General features: G+C 49.7%; 1 protein-coding gene across 1 annotated transcript in view; it reads left to right on the plus strand.

Annotated features, from left to right (window-relative positions):
- Positions 1–17,155, plus strand: part of LOC142312869 (uncharacterized) — a 288,408-nt gene that overhangs the window by 262,883 nt on the left and 8,370 nt on the right.

The following is a 17,155-nucleotide window of genomic DNA, read 5'->3' on the forward strand; positions in this document are numbered from 1 at the left end:
TTTTTACCAGCGGTAAGTCCCTTATATTGTCTTACCCCTTCTCGTAGAGGGCTCCGTGATGAAGGGGCACGCTACCCTGTACTTCACCCGCCTGGGTTCCTCCTGGCTTCTCGTCCCTATCGTGACGCTCCGCAGGGCCTCCACGGTCACTCTACGCAGAGGTCCGCGCTCCACCTATGCCGATCCAGGACTGGTTATCAGCTTCTGTGAGTACTCTCTTTACAAAATCTGGTGTCTCCCCGCTACACGGCCTGAGCCTCTAACATCAGGGTACCTACCCGTCGAGAGCTCTGACTCGGGATCAGGAACGCAGATTCGACGTCTAGGAAGTCGCTGACTTCCTTTCCGGCTCTCGGGATCGCCCTTTCGGAGATAGGCGAGTCCAGTTTATCCCCTAGGCTACGTCAGGGTAGACTGGCTACGTAAGGGAAGGGTACATCCCTTTCCCGGCATCGGCTCTGATGCACCAGGACTCGTTCCCTCACGTTAGGTTCGTCAGGAAACCTTTATCCCTACAACAGCCATCTCCGCTTTGCGTGGCTGCGGACCGTCCCAGCTTTCTAAGAGTGCTTGCAGGGATCACGATCCCTACGCATTCCCAGGCTCTCTCTGCCCAGGAACGACCGGGAGACCCAGAGTCTCCCTTCAAGTACCCTCGCCTTGAGGTTTAGACCATCATCATCACTTTTCGCTACTAGGGTAGCTGAGCTACAGGAAGGAGTCCTCCCAGACCCGGCCCGGTCCATCACTCCTCAGGCACGGTATTCGAGCCGTTCAAGGGTTGCTACTCCTCACGCAGGAGCAGTTTCCCTCCTGGCATAGGGTCCTGCGGCTCTTTGCCTCCCGCTCCCGTTTTTTCCCTTCGGTTTTTTGCTATGCGAGTCCTCGACAGCCTGTGGCGGTGTTAGCGATGGTGCACATACCAGATTTCATCCCGGACTCTCCAACGGAACACACTGAAGAGCGGGGACAGGAAGGCTCCGTCTTCGAGGGTGACCGGCCAATTTCCTCCTAGATGACCAATCTTCCCAATCATCCCTGGGAAGATTCCCTTTCCTCCTCTGGAGCTTGTTATCAACCGTCACCAGTCTCCCGTACTAGAGTATGCTACCACACCATTCCTCGGCACGGTCCCGAGGGACACCCCTGGAGTGTCGTCTCCCCTTCAGCATTCCGGACTCGGAGCCATTCGGTTAGCCCGGTTACAATTTCTTCTCTGGGTTGTATTGTCCAGTCAGGTTCCAGTCGGACCATGCCACAGCAGTGATGCGCATCTTCCACCAGGAAGACGCAAAGAGCTTCATGGCAAGTGAAGAGGCCAAGAGGTTCTTGCTCTGGGACGGGCTCTTTCATTCGCCAATCTCGGCAGCACATCCCGAGCGTGGACGTTTGGGCGGCCGATTTCCGCGGTACGATAGGTCTCGCGTAGGTAAAGGACTCCAACAGGGATATCAACAGCCAGATCTCTGGCGAAGGAAGCCCTACAGTCGTGACTTTTTGGCCTTCCGATCCAACTCTCAAGTCCATGGTGCGTCGAGTACGCCACCTGCTCTGGACTAGAGGACGACGCCCAAGCCCGGTCGTGTTGCTTGTTCAGGCTCTCGTGCATCTTCCCGCTGCGTTCCATGTTCTCGAGGGTTCTCAAGAAGGACCTAGGCAGGCGATAGCTCGGGAGTGGCCCAGGCGAGCATAGCTTCGCATAACTTACTCATCTCCTCGCAGATGCCCCGTGGCTCCTTCCAGACCGCCAGATTCTTCCGTGTCGGGGCCCCTCTAGTCTACCAGGACTCAGGAGTCCCAGGTTCCATGGCCTCACCAGTGGATCCCGGGTGCTGGCTCGGTCAGGTCTGTGAACAAGATGATGGCAGACATTGAGGAGGGCATGGAATCCAGTTCCCTCGAAGATTTATTTCCACGTGGAAAGAGCTCCCCCGGTGGTGTGAGGACCGCATCTTCAGAGACTTTTCACTTTCCGTCAATCAGGGCCTTCGCTCAGAGAAACGTCCATCTGGCTCGGCGTTTTTCATCGTTCACTAGAAAAGTGGGACCATAATCCAGTGATGAGTTTGCTCAAGGTACCCCTTTTTTCCCTGCTCCCACCTGTTTTGATAGGTGGGTTCCTTGTGGCCATCTGTTTGTTATCGACGGCATCAGGGCGGACAGCCCTCTCGTAGTCTTTTCTCCCCCTTTTTCCGCTCCGCCAGCAGGATAAGGGGGGGGTTCCAGCCAGAACCCTTCGTTTCTGTCCGAGACACCTCGGCTTTCCTTCCAGAAGAGGTCTTTAGGCTTCGTTTTTGTCGGTTCTAGGCTCCCCTCTCAGCCTGAAAGAGGCATAGTTCGTTCTAGGGCTGGTACGAGCCCTCAGTCTTTCGTGTCGGCAGGACACCATTTTTTTGTCGGTTACACCGACTGTCAGTCCATCCTTCCGCCCTTTCCCAAGAAGCATAGGCCGGCGCAAAGGGCCTGAATATCACATGGATCCTTTCCTCCATATGTGAAGACTATCGCATGAAGGTCGGACTTCCGCCGCGGTCTACCGAGCAAGGGGCACCCTTGCACGATTGGGCTCCGGACGTCGGTCAACCAGGTCCTCTGGTCCACCACCCGATCTAGTCGGCGTACCTTTGCTAGTTTCTAACAGGTTCTCACTCAAGCTTCGGCAGAGGCCAGTCTTGGTGCAAGGTTTGCGGGTGGCAGTGGCACACCTGTAACAACGTAGGCGCTTGTAGGTCCGGGTCAGCCCGGCAAGGGGAAGCGACTTCCTTCCTATCTCCGGTGATGGTTTTCTTCCCACCCAGGGACTGCTTTTGGACGTCCCATGGTCCTGTGTCCCCCAATGAAACGACAGAGAAAGTAGGATTTTTGTGTACTCACCGTAAAATCTCTTTCTCTTAGTCTTCATTGGGGGACACAGCACCCACCCTGCTTGTGTTTTTCGTTATATATGACATGCCTGTTTCCCCAGTGCCCACATTCCCAGGTCACTGGTCACACGACTGTTCGTCATAGTTTTTTACCTTGTTTTTATCCAGGATTGTTTGGCTCTCCTCCTACTGCTTGTGCACTAAACTGATTGAGCCCGCCTCCGGCTCAGGGGTTATACTGCTGGGGAGGAGCTAACTTTTTCTGTTTACTTAGTGTCAGCCTCCTAGTGACAGCAGCATAACCCATGGTCCTGTGTCCCCCAATGAAGACTAAGAGAAAGAGATTTTACGGTGAGTACACAAAAATCCTACTTTTTCCTCTGTCCTGATGAAGAAGGCGGACGTGCCTTTGAAACGCGTAGACTTGGCCTAAATAAAGAAAATATAGCAAAGAATTCATCACATCGTTTGGCTTCATGGTTTTAGCGCAGTGTTAAACCCGACTTTCTTATCCATTCATGATTCCATGAACGATAGCAAGTTAGGGCAACGACCCCAGATACCAGTGCAGGATCAACAGCTCACGCTAGGGAGATGCAGAATCAAGGCAAGAATAAAGAAACCTGCAAGATGACATACTCACACCCAGCACGGCACAATAATACCAAGGGGAGGGAAAGAGGTGGTACAGGGAGAGGAGACAGGAAGCGTGCGACCCCACGCATATTGCCACTGGCGTGTGGCTTCCTCAGGGGAGAGAGAGTATACAGTGAGTGTCATAGAGTGCCCTATATAAATGAAAAAACACTTAGAAAGTGATTACTCCCCACCCCTGTGTCATAGAACGCTAGCGATGGCGGCCGCCATCTTGGATCAGTCATATTGTCTACAAAGGCCTGCCCTAGCATCTAACTGCGCATGCGCGGGTATACCCAGCACTACTCAGACAGAGTAGCTGCTTCTGTGAATTAGACCTGAACAGTAGTAGTGTAAGCACAAGCCATAGCGCAGGTGCTGAACGCTGCAGTATTGAGAGGCAGTTTTAGCAAATTTTAGACATATATTCATATTCAAACGAGCGCTTATATGCATATATAGTACCAAGCATAGCAGGTTTGACAAAGTCATGAGCGCAGACATAGATAAGGGGGTAAAATAAATGTAACCCTTTAAAGGCACAGATTACAGGCAGTTGGATCATAATGTACAGGATTCGTACCTGGATCTCAAAATACATGATGATGGCCAATATGTCCATAATGCATGGAGGGTTGATCCACACATTACAGTGAAATGGGGGCCATATAGAAAAAAATCAGAAACTTATCAGAACTGTAGCTTACACGCATATACTTATAATACTAAGCAAGGCAGGTTTGACAGAATCATGAGCACAGACATAGATAAGGGAGTAAAATAAATTTAACCCCTTAGAGGCACAGATTACAAGCAGTTAGATCATAATGAACATGATTCATACCTGAGTCTCAGGATATAGGATAATGGCCAATACACCCATAATGCATAGAGGGTTAATCCACACATTACAGTGCGATGGGGGCCATATAGAAAGAGTCAGAAGCTTTTCAAAAAGAGACATTTGTGGTCATATCAACAACTATATGACATCAGAGAGATCATACAGAATAAATTGGAAAACACCGGAGCCTAAGTATGGCAAAAAGAGGGTGATGACAGTCCAGGAACATAAACTACCCCAGCCGGGGAAGCATGTGGAAACCTGAGTAGCGCTGGGTATACCAGCGCATGCGCAGTGAGATGCTAGGGCAGGCCTTTGTAGACAATATGACTGATCCAAGATGGCGGCCGCCATCGCTAGCGTTCTATGACACAGGGGTGGGGAGTAATTACTTTCTAAGTGTTTTTTCATTTATATAGGGCACTCTATGACACTCACTGTATACTCTCTCTCCCCTGAGGAAGCCACACGCCAGTGGCGATACGCGTGGGGTCGCACGCCTCCTGCCTCCTCTCCCTGTACCTCCTCTTTCCCTCCCCTTGGTATTATTGCGCTGTGCTGGGTGTGAGTATGTCATCTTGCAGGCTTCTTTATTCTTGCCTTGATTCTGCATCTCCCTAGCGTGAGCTGTTGATCCTGCACTAGTATCTGGGGTCGTTGCCCTAACTTGCTATCGTTCATGGCATAACTACTAACAAGTTTTTGCTATGAATTGGATGACCCAGTTGTCTGTATTTACACTTGAGTTACCCCAGGCTTGATACATGTAATATCTTTTGCTTCATGTCATATATCAGATACATTTGTGGACGTCCACATTTCTATCTAATATTGCGGGTACCCGGCGTGGGGTTTACAGATTTATTTATGCATATTTTGTCTTAAATGACTGTATGACATGTGTGGTGTTATCTGTGATCTATATTTATCGCATTAACCCCCCCTTCCCATTCTGTGAAGCAATTTATTTATACACCAGTGGGTCTTTTTGTACCAACTTTATTGTATAGAGGGTCAGTTGTTTAATACTAGAGGTACTTTATATACTTTTGTATCCAATTATTGGAGGTTGGCGTGTTGGGGAACCATGCCATTTCTGGCTTTTAAATGTTTTTAACTGTTTGTATGTGTGCCCTTGTTTTCCCTGGGGCCGTGATCTGTCCACACAATTTTTTTCAGTAATAAATAATAAAAATATTTTTCTATGATTCTAACATTGTGTTGGTGATCCCATTTTTTGGTATATCTTTCCTCTTCTTGTGTATAGCAGCGATCACCAAATGTCGCACGAACGACGGGGGCGGGTGCTATCGCTCGCGACATCGCTAGCAAACGCTAGCGATGTCGCAGCGTGTAAAGCACCCTTTAGTCTTGTGATGGAGAAAAAAATACAGTAAACAGGAAATGAAAATTTTCTGTTAGAATTTTAGCACTCTTTTTCCATCACTTGTTTGGTCAGATGAATCTAGATTTCCATGCTAATAGGATGGTCAGAATTTGGCCAAAGCAACATGAATCCATGTACTCTTCCTGTCTGCCATCAACATTGCTATCTTGTTTTCATGGGCCAATATTTCTGCATAACTACTTCATTACTTAGTGGAATAGATAATGTCACTGATAAATTACTGAGGTTCTGCAGACCAAAGGAGATTCAATGTGCCACTAGATGAGGCTGTCTAATTTAGCATCCATTCAGTCTGGTTTTTATTTATTACTTACAACACTATCCCACAATGTTAATCATAGGATACCCGGAGTGCAAACCTGCACAATAAAAAGCAATAGACATGTTTTAGGATAAAACCCAAAACTTTATTAAATATATGCTTACAAATTCATATTAAAATTTAAACAGAGAAACACACCACGGAAGGATGGCTATTATACCCCACCAAAACCATAGGTATTACATTAATTTATTAAAGCTCAGTTCATGCAAAAGACATTCATTTGAATGTCATTAATTCAAAGAGGCACGGTGCGGTTACCTATCAATGTAAATACTGATATATCACTGCAACATGATTATTACAGCTCTATCTTTTACCGTGCGTCTCTTAAATGAATTATCAAGAGACCAACCAGCTATCATAATTAATTTGATTGTCGATCTTATATCACTCTATAGCTTCAATATTTGATATATCACAATTTAGACTGCATGAAATAATCGCAACATGTTCCTCCAATCTCAAGTAAGCTGCTCGGATTAAGACATAAAACCAATCGCTCATCTTTTATGACAATGCACGGAGATACGATCATCTCTATAATAGTAGCGTACTTTCTAAAAAGCCTCCATACCACTGAATGGAGTATTGATCGTGTGTTAAATAAATAGATACACGGGACAAATATATCAAAAAATATCAGTATCTTACTACTAAATTTTGATTATAATAATATAGAATTATTAGCATTATTGTTGAAAATATCCTCCTTTTGAAGAAGCGTTTGCGAAACGTACGTCAGGTTGAAGGACGGTCAGCCCTGTGCCAAGGTATAGTAAAAAGATGATTTATTGTTCATGCTGATCTAATCACCCTCGCTATCTTTGTGATCGGAAGTCCTTTGGATATATTTGGACATCATTGCACTCGATAATTTCCCAGTTTGGCTAATAATTTTAGATCTATAGTTGGTGGCATAAAAGCACTGATTAATTAATAGTAAAGGCGAGCCTGCTGTGTCATGGACATTTAGTAACAGGTGTTATGAGAGCTATACACGCTGTCTACCAAATGCATGGAAAGTCGAGATTTGAACCTTTGCAGATAATACGGATAAAGCTGTTGGATAAATAGATTTACACAACAAGCTGTTGTATACCGCAGTTTTTGTGCAGATTCCTTAACAAGGATTTTGTTATACTATAATGAGTTGTAGCATATGCAGTGTTATATCCGATTTTCCATGCATCTTATATATACTGATTGTCTGGGTGTCCGATACCGGCAGGTTAATGTATACAGAGCCTAATTGATCTGTTGCGTTAATGTTGCGATTTTTCAGCTAAACCAAACGGGGCCATGTTCAGCATTCACGCAGCAGATAAAATTCAAGACACTTATTGAATGTGCGACCTTTTTTTGGGAGATTCTTGGTGCCAAAGAAATTTAACTTATGATTGTTAATTATCAATGCATGGAGCTAGGACTGACTCTATATAGATATTTTCAACAATAATAACACACTATGAAGAAAAAGACATGGATCGCACATCCTAAAAATACAATGATCTAAAGCCGCTAGGCAAAAAATTAAATAGAACATGAGGTTCTTTTGTTACCATTCTGATCAGATTGTATTAAGCCCACTGCCCACGTCACGGCAAACCTCTTGAGTGGGTCCCTAACCTGACCTTTTTGTGCGGCACTGTGCACTGACCACCGCCGCAGCGACAAAGCGCCAGTAGGGCGGGCGACCTGGTGCCTCACAGCACCCATGCTGCAAGGCAAAGCCCCCAAGGCTCCAGGCCGCGCTGCCCCACCGACACGACACCACCACAACAGCAGCCACCACACAGCACCAGCACACAGTGAGAGGAGCTGTACACTCACCTCCCACTGGCTCCCATATGTGGACTGGGAGCAAAAAGAAGGCTGACCCCTCTTGCAGTCTCCTGCTGATTAAAATCACCTGTGCCAAATGGGGAGAGTGCAGATCCAAGCAAAAAAAGAGGGGGATAGAATGTTGTATAACACACTATGAAGAAAAAGACATGGATCACACATCCCAAAAATACAATGATCTAAAGCCGCTAGGCAAAAAATTAAATAGAACATGAGGTTTTTTCTTACCATTCTGATCAGATTGTATTAAGCCCACTGCCACGTCACGGCAAACCTCTTGAGTGGGTCCCTAACCTGACCTTTTTGTGCGGCACTGTGCACTGACCACCGCCGCAGCGACAGGCTTCGCCTTGCAGCATGGGTGCTGTGAGGCACCAGGTCGCCCGCCCTGCTGGCGCTTTGTCGCTGCGGCGGTGGTCAGTGCACAGTGCCGCACAAAAAGGTCAGGTTAGGGACCCACTCAAGAGGTTTGCCGTGACGTGGCAGTGGGCTTAATACAATCTGATCAGAATGGTAACAAAAGAACCTCATGTTCTATTTAATTTTTTGCCTAGCGGCTTTAGATCATTGTATTTTTGGGATGTGCGATCCATGTCTTTTTCTTCATAGTGTGTTTTCAACAATAATGCTAATAATTCTATATTATTATAATCAAAATTTAGTAGTAAGATACTGAAATTTTTTGATATATTTGTCCCGTGTATCTATTTATGTAACACACGATCAATACTCCATTCAGTGGTATGGAGGCTTTTTAGAAAGTACGCTACTATTATAGAGATGATCGTATCTCCGTGCATTGTCATAAAAGATGAGCGATTGGTTTTATGTCTTAATCCAAGCAGCTTACTTGAGATTGGAGGGACATGTTGCGATTATTTCATGCAGTCTAAATTGTGATATATCAAATATTGAAGCTATAGAGTGATATAAGATCGACAATTAAATTAATTATGATAGCTGGTTGATCTCTTGATAATTCATTTAAGAGACGCACGGTAATAGATAGAGCTGTAATAATCATGTTGCAGTGATATATCAGTATTTACATTGACAGGTTACCGCACCGTGCCTCTTTGAATTAATGACATTCACATGAATAATAGGTCTTTTGCATGAACTGAGCTTTAATAAATTAATGTAATACCTATGGTTTTGGTGGGGTATAATAGCCGTCCTTCCGTGGTGTGTTCCTCTGTTTAAATTTTAATATGAATTTGTAAGCATATATTTAATAAAGTTTTGGGTTTTATCCTAAAACATGTCTATTGCTTTTTATTGTGCAGGTTTGCACTCCGGGTATCCTATGATTAACATTGTGGGATAGTGTTGTAAGCTAAAGTTTTGGAGTGATGCTCTATGATATTTGGACAAATTTTGCATTAAAATGGTTTTCATTTATACCTGGTGTAGATGACAGGATAAAGCTCATCATAGATACTTGATGTTGTCTGGATCACAATTTTCTTTTCTCTATCGCTTTCATTGGGGGACACAGGACCATGGGTGTATGCTGCTGTGACTAGGAGGCTGACACTAAGTGAACATAAAAAGAGTTAGCTCAAAGAGTTGGAGGATGTGAGGAGACAGGTGGAGCCTGATGGGATTTTGCTCAGGGCGACACTGGAGGTATGGGAGGCCACAAAGCTGAAAAGCGGCCTGATTGGCTCGCCCACTCCTCTGATGCCTTTGTTCGGCAATCCGGGCTTCCCTCCGGGGTGTACGGTGGAGAGATTTCTGGGCTGGCAACGAAGTTTGGATATTAGACTGGGGCAGATATTACAGGGCAGAGACTTGCCCCCTTTTGAAGACTTTCAGGCCGCGTTCCCCGGATTGAGATTGAGGTGGCTCGAATACATACAACTTCACTCCTTTGTGCGATCCTGGCTGGGTGGGAAGAGGCCCCCCTCCCCGGATACATCCACCCCATTTGAACACTTATTCCTGCAGAGTTTGCCTCCGACGCACCAGATCTCCCTCATTTGCAATATGATGAACAGGAACCTCTATTCTGTGGACCCCAGTTACATTGGAAGATGGGAATCGGAATTAGGTTTCAGCCTTACTGAGGACGAAAAACGAAAGGCGTATGTGTTCTCCCACAAGATCTCAGTAGCATGCAATGCCCAGGAAAAGAGCTTTAAGCTACTGGCAAGATGGTATCAATGCCCGGTCAACCTCCATAGAGCCTTCCCTATGGTCCCGGAGGAGTGTTGGCGCTGTGGCTCACACAAAGGTACGCTGCCACACATTTGGTGGGGTTGTAACAAACTATCCAACTTTTGGACTCAGGTGTTTGCGACCTACAACCAAATGGCAGGAGAAAGCGTAACTCCTTCCATTAAGATCGCCCTACTGTCTATTTTACCCGGTTCACTGGGATGCCAAAAGAAGCGCCTGTTGCGGTTCTTTTTGATTGCGGCCAGAGCAGTCATTCCACGACACTGGAGGACCACAGTGACCCCCGGAATAGGGGAATGGCTGACAGAGTTAACGCATCTTTGTCACATGGAGGAACTCTCCTCTTGGGTATCGGGCACAAATGAGAAGTTTACCAAACTATGGCAGCCGTGGATACTGTTCAAGGAGTCCCCTGCATTCAGGAGCCTGTTCTATTGACAGTGCATAAACAACCCCCGTCTTACCTCCCTCCCGCAACCCCTTGTATAAGTCCCTTCCTTTTCCTTCTCCCCTCTCTTTCTATTCTACTATCTACTCACTCTATATCTTGACCACTTTTCTAGTAAGGTTCTTCATATAGACAGGCGGGTCTAGCCCTTTGGAAGTAAAAGGTGACAAACAGTAACCTATGAATATGGTATAGTCACAGATAATCTATCAAAACACGGGTGGAAATACATTCTTGTCAGTAATGTATTATGTAGATTGTACCAAGGGTAGCGGCCCACCTACGGAATTTGAAGTGGCTAATATTCTCTTATTTTTCTTTCTGTATTCTTATGTTTAATCTGTTTCTGTTATGGAAATCTTTAATAAAAACTGATTGGTTAAAAAAAAGAGTTAGCTCCTCCCTGGCAGTGTACACCCCGAGCCGGAGGCGGAACTATGTCAGTTTTTTGCTTAGTGTCGTAGGAGACTGATGTGGGCCCATATCTCTGTGGGCCAACCTCAGCCTAGGCTATTTCTTTTTTCCGTTTTTTCATCCTATACGGCGCCGCTCAGCCTCCTCATCTTTTTTACGTTTTTTATCTCCTCTGCAGGGTTAAAGGCCCTGCATCAGAGAATACCCTCGCCTGCTCTTTCCCTACGGGGTATCGTTCCCAGGGTTCCTTGAGGCTCGAGATGCCAGCCCCTATCCCCCTCCGGCCCCATGGTACTCCAGGGGCTGCTTGGGGTCCCCACACGTTTATTGTTTATGGGCTCACTCCCCGTCGACCCTTATGGTACCGTCCCAAGGGGTGTTTAGGGTGGAGACGGCGAGGATGCTCTGCACTGGATGATCATCACAAGCGCAGGAGCGCTCACAGCACCAGGCCTCCCCCAGCGTTCTTCCCTGATTCACTGGGCCCAGGCAAAAGATCACACACTGCAGTACAGGAGCGTTCTGCAGTCTCCCCCACAGCCCCCCAGCAGCCCTCCCCTGGCACTTGCCAGCAGCAGCCTGCACTCACCGGGGGCCGCAGCAGCCAGGATGGGACCCAGGGATCTGGACACCGCGCAGGGACGCAGGTAAGCTCTGCTCCGCGCGCATCGCTGCGCTCCCGGCGGTCGCCGCTCACAAATTTAGTCCCCGGCTTCGGGCCTACCTTAGGCCGGAGCGCTCCGACCCCCGTTTGCGCGCGCGCGTCTTCCTGGCCCGCCCGCCGCCTTTTCTGCCCAGCAACAGCAGATCTCATCCCTAGCACGCCCCCTCAGTAAAAAAAAAAAAAAGAGGCAAAAGCCCGCGTTTTCTTGCAAACAGCCCACCTCAGCACAGGCAGGCCACTGAGCAGCAGCATCTATTTTCCGGTGGCTGCCCCCGGCTACTGAGCCTACTGCTGACCCGGGGAGGACACAGGCCTGGGTGAGTGCTGTTTCTGATTAGGACCAGCAACTTTTCTTACACTTTTTTTCTCCCCACTTTTTTCCTTCCTATCTCCTGTCTCCTCCCTAGTGTCTCTAGTAGGAGCCCCCTGAGCAGCCATGCCTAACTCTAAAGCTGGGTTCACACATAGCGACAACGACATCGCTGTTACGTCACCATTTTCTGTGACGTAACAGCGACCTTGTAAGTCGCTCTTATGATCGCTGCTTAGCTGTCAAACACAGCGACGCAGGAGCGATCATAACGTCGCTACATGTGCAGAGAGCAGGGAGCCGCGCACACTGCTTAGCGCTGGCTCCTTGCTCTCCTAGCTACAGTACACATCGGGTTAATTAACCCGATGTGTACTGCAGCTACATGCCACAGTGCAGAGAGCAGGGAGCCGCACACACTGCTTAGCACTGGCTCCTTGCTCTCCTAGCTACAGTACACATAGGGTTAATTACCCGATGCGTACTGCAGCTACATGTGCACAGAGCAGGAGCCGGCACTAGCAGCAAGAGCGGCGGAGGCTGGTAACGAAGGTAAATATCGGGTAACCAGGGAAAGGTCTTCCCTTGGTTACCCGATGTTTACAGTGGTTACAGCTTTCCGCAGCTGCCAGACGCCGGCTCCTGCTCCCTGCTCGCTTCATTTCGTCGCTCTCTCGCTGTCACACACAGCGATGTGTGCTTCACAGCGGGAGAGTGACGACGAAAAAATGAAGCAGTACATTCAGCAACGAGCAACGACCTCACAGCAGGGGCCAGCTCGTTGCTGGATGTCACACACAGCGACAGCGACGGGACGTCGCTGCAACGTCACAGAAAATGGTGACGTAGCAGCGACGTCGTTGTCGTCGTCGTCGCTGTGTGTGACACCACCTCTAGTCTTCCCGATCCAAACAGGTCCCTTTCATAATGCATTTTTGCGTGCTCATCCTGCAACGAAAAATTCTCCCAAGGCCAGGCTACCCCCCTCTGCGCAGCTTGCGTCCCTGACCCACAGCCCACGCAGATTGCCCCAGACGCCGCCGACACCCCCATCCCACTCGCTACTGCAGCAGTACAGGACGCACCGAGCCCCAATGCGCTCCCTCCCCCGGAGTGGCTGACTTCTTTCTCCCAGTCAGTGGATTCCCTGTCGAGGGCGTCTCTGACCATCGCGAAGGCTTTGCAGTCGCTCCCTACGCTCAGCCAGGCCCCGCAGGTCCAGCCGTCACAGTACGACAGTCGGTCTGACCCAGACCCGACTACTGGAGCGAGGAAGCGGACCCGCACGGTCTCGTCTTCCAATTCCTCCCAGAGGTCACTCTCCCCTCCAAGGCCCGAGTGCCACTCGTCTCCGAGACCGTCTAATGATTCAGGGGAAGAGTTGGATGCAGCCTCCCTTCTGGATTCGGATCAGGCAGCCGATGTCAGGCGTATGGTGGACAGCCTGGTCGACGCGGTGTATACGACGCTGAAGCTACAGCCGGACTCTGCAACCACCCAGAGCTCACAGGTATCTTTCAAACGACTTAAACGTGTTCACAGGTATTTCTGCGATCATCCAGAGTTCGCTGAGATCTTACGCAAGCACAGACCGCAACCGGACAGGACGTTCAACAACGGTAAGTCGATTGATTTACACTATCCCTTCCCCGAGGATCTCAGGAAGGAATGGGCGGGCTCACCAGTGGTCGACCCTCCGGTCTCCCGCCTGGCCTCGCATACAGTTCTATCTCTGCCGCAGGGAACATTGCTCCGTGATGCCACGGACCGGAACATCGAGAGATTCGCCCGCTCGGCTTTTGAGGCAGCAGGCGCGGCCCTGTCTCCGGCCTTCGCCGCCGTCTGCGTAGCTAAGGCCATGGTGGCCTGGGCCGACACCCTCCGCAGAGGGCTTCGCTCGCAGTCTGGCGATCCCGAGCTCGTCAACATGGCGGCACAGATTGCTCTGGCTGGTGAGTACATCATTAACGCATCTCTGTCTACAGCCAATTGCACAGCACAAGCGGCCAGCAACACGGTGGCAATCCGCCGGGCGGTCTGGCTCAGAGCCTGGAATGCAGACGCGGCTTCAAAGAAATCCCTTACCGCCCTCCCGTTTGCAGGAGGCCGCCTGTTTGGGGACAGGCTCGATCAGATTATCGCCGAGGCTACGGGAGGGAAAAGCACCTCCCTTCCCCAACTGAGACCAAGGCGTGTCCCGCGCCGCCATCCGACCTCAGGTTTTCGCCCTTTCCGCAGCTTCAGTTCCCCGACACAGCCTAGGAGGAACAGATCCCGGCAGAGAAGCAGGAAGAACCCGTCTTTCAAGACAAATCCCTCCTGGCGTTCCAGACCACACCAGCCTGCCAAACCAGCATCTAGATCTCAGCGATACTCCTCCAAATGACTCGTGGTCTTCGCGCATCAGCGCAGACCAGGTGGGGGGGCGCCTTTCTCTTTTCCAACGCGTCTGGCTCCCCTTGATCACAGACGCTTGGGTCAGAGAAATCCTAGTCTCGGGTTACAAGATAGAATTTACGTCAATTCCTCCAAGTCGTTTTTTCCTTTCCCATCCTCCCGAGTCGGACGCGCGAGCTCGTCCCTTTTTTCACGCCATCGAATCTCTGCACCGCTCAGGGGTCGTGATTCCGGTTCCAGATTCGGAACGGTTCAGGGGAGTTTACTCCAACCTCTTCGTTGTCCCCAAGAAGGATGGCACTGTGCGCCCTGTTCTCGAGCACAAGATCCTCAACAGGTACGTCAGAACCCGAAGATTTCGCATGGAGTCCCTCCAATCGGTGATTGCCTCCATGGAGGTCAGCGAATTCCTCGCCTCTCTGGACATACAGGACGCATATCTGCATATCCCAATTGCACACCAGCACCAAAAATTCCTACGTTTTGCCGTAGCACACGATCATTATCAGTTCACTGCCCTACCGTTTGGTCTTGCGTCTGCGCCTCGAGTGTTCATGAAAGTCATGGCGGCTGCCATGTCGATCCTACACTCCAGAGGTGTTTTGGTAATTCCATACCTGGACGACTTGCTGATCAAAGGGTCCTCTTTCAACGACTGTCGTCTAAGTGTCCAGGTCACCATCGACACTCTATCCCGTCTCGGTTGGCTCATCAATCGGAAGAAGTCCTCGTTGACCCCGGTTCGCCGGATTACCTTCCTAGGCATGGAGTTCGATACCATCCAAGGACGCGTGTTCCTTCCACAGGAAAAGATTGTCTCCCTCCGGAAGGACGTCCAGACCCTCCACCACTCCAGAGCGGTGTCCATACGATTTCCGAATGGTGGCGGCAATAGAGGCGGTTCCGTTTGCCCGCTTCCACCTTCGTCCTCTTCAGCTATCTCTGCTGCACAATTGGGACAAGTCTCTATTCATCTTGGATCGCAAGATACATTTGTCCCCGGACGCCCGCCACTCGCTGCGCTGGTGGACCAACAGCCAGAATCTCGTCAAAGGAACGTCGTTCTTACCGGTGCACTGGAAGACAGTCACCACCGATGCCAGCTTGCTGGGCTGGGGAGCGGTCTTCCATCAACACACGGCTCACGGTCAGTGTTTTGGAGATCAGAGCAGTCCTACGAGCCCTGCAAGCCTTTCAGCGCCTTCTCCAGGGGTCTCCAATCAGGATACAATCAGACAACGCCACGGCGGTGGCATACATCAATCATCAGGGCGGACGAGGAGCCTCATGGCGATGAGAGAGGTGAAGAGGATCATACAGTGGACAGTCTCACCACGCCAAGAGCTCCGCGGTACATATCCCCGGCGTGGAAAACTGGGCGGCCGACTACCTCAGCAGACAGGGTCTGGCGTCGGGCGAATGGTCTCTCAACAGAGAGGTTTTCGAGCAGATTTGCCACAGATGGGGGACTCCGGATGTGGACCTGATGGCCTCGCGGTTCAACAATCAAGTCCCACAGTTCATATCCCGCTACCACAACCAGCAGGCGCTAGGAGTCGACTCCCTCATTCTTCCGTGGAATCAGTTCAGACTACCGTTCATCTTTCCGCCGCTGCCACTGATCCCAAGAGTCCTCAAGAAAATCAAGGCAGAGGGCATTCCGGTGATTCTCATCGCCCCAGAATGGCCCAGGCGAGCATGGTTCGCAGAACTCACACAGCTCATCGCAGACACCCCATGGCGGCTTCCGGATCGGCCGGACCTGCTGTCTCAGGGTCCGCTTTTCCATCAAAATTCAGGAGTTCTCAATTTAACGGCATGGCTCTTGAATCCTGGCTGTTAGCCCAGTCAGGATTTGCTCCAGGAGTGATTCAGACTATGATTAGGGCTCGAAAGCCTTCATCTTCAAAGATCTACTACCGCACCTGGAAGGCCTTTTTTCAGTGGTGCGAGGTCAACGGCAAACGCTCCCCGCTAGTTCTGTCACTACCGACGCCTCTAGCGTTCCTTCAGGCAGGGTTGCAAGCGGGTCTCTCGTTGGCAACCATTAAGGGGCAGGTTTCGGCTTTGTCGGTTCTTTTCCAAAGAAATCTAGCATCACGTCCGCAGATCAAGACGTTCATACAAGGAGTCGCTCATCTGAATCCGCCCTATCGGGCTCCGCTAGAACCATGGGATCTTAATCTGGTTTTAGGATCCCTCCAACTGGCTCCATTTGAACCACTCAAAGAATCTTCATTCTCACACTTATCCTGGAAAGTGGTCTTTTTGGTGGCGGTCACTTCAATCAGGAGAACGTCTGAACTGGCAGCTCTTTCGTGACGTTCACCTTTTCTTGTTTTTCACCAGGACAAGGTTGTCCTGCGCCCGTCTCTGGAGTTCCTGCCGAAGGTGGTGTCTCCTTTTCACCTGAATGGGGAGATCGTGCTTCCATCTTTTTGTCCGGCACCCACTCGCTCCTTGGAAAGGTCACTACACACTCTGGACTTAGTACGAGCGCTCAGGACTTACGTCTCGAACTGCGCCTTTCCGCAAATCAGACAACCTGTTCGTCCTGCCTTCTGGTTCCAAGAAGGGCATGCCGGCGTCCAAGGCTACCATTGCCAGATGGATCAGGTCAGCCATTTTGGAGTCCTACAGAATCAGGGACAAGTCCCCTCCGAGGGGAGTAAGAGCCCATTCCACCCGTGCAGTTGGGGCGTCTTGGGCAATCGGGCACCAGGCTTCAGCCGAGCAAGTCTGCAAAGCCGCAACGTGGTCCAGTCTCCATACCTTCACCAGGTTTTACAAGGTCCACACCCAGGCATCAGCAGATGCCTGCC

The sequence above is a fragment of the Anomaloglossus baeobatrachus genome, chromosome 5 (assembly GCF_048569485.1).
Source record: "Anomaloglossus baeobatrachus isolate aAnoBae1 chromosome 5, aAnoBae1.hap1, whole genome shotgun sequence".
NCBI classification, from domain to species: domain Eukaryota; kingdom Metazoa; phylum Chordata; class Amphibia; order Anura; family Aromobatidae; genus Anomaloglossus; species Anomaloglossus baeobatrachus.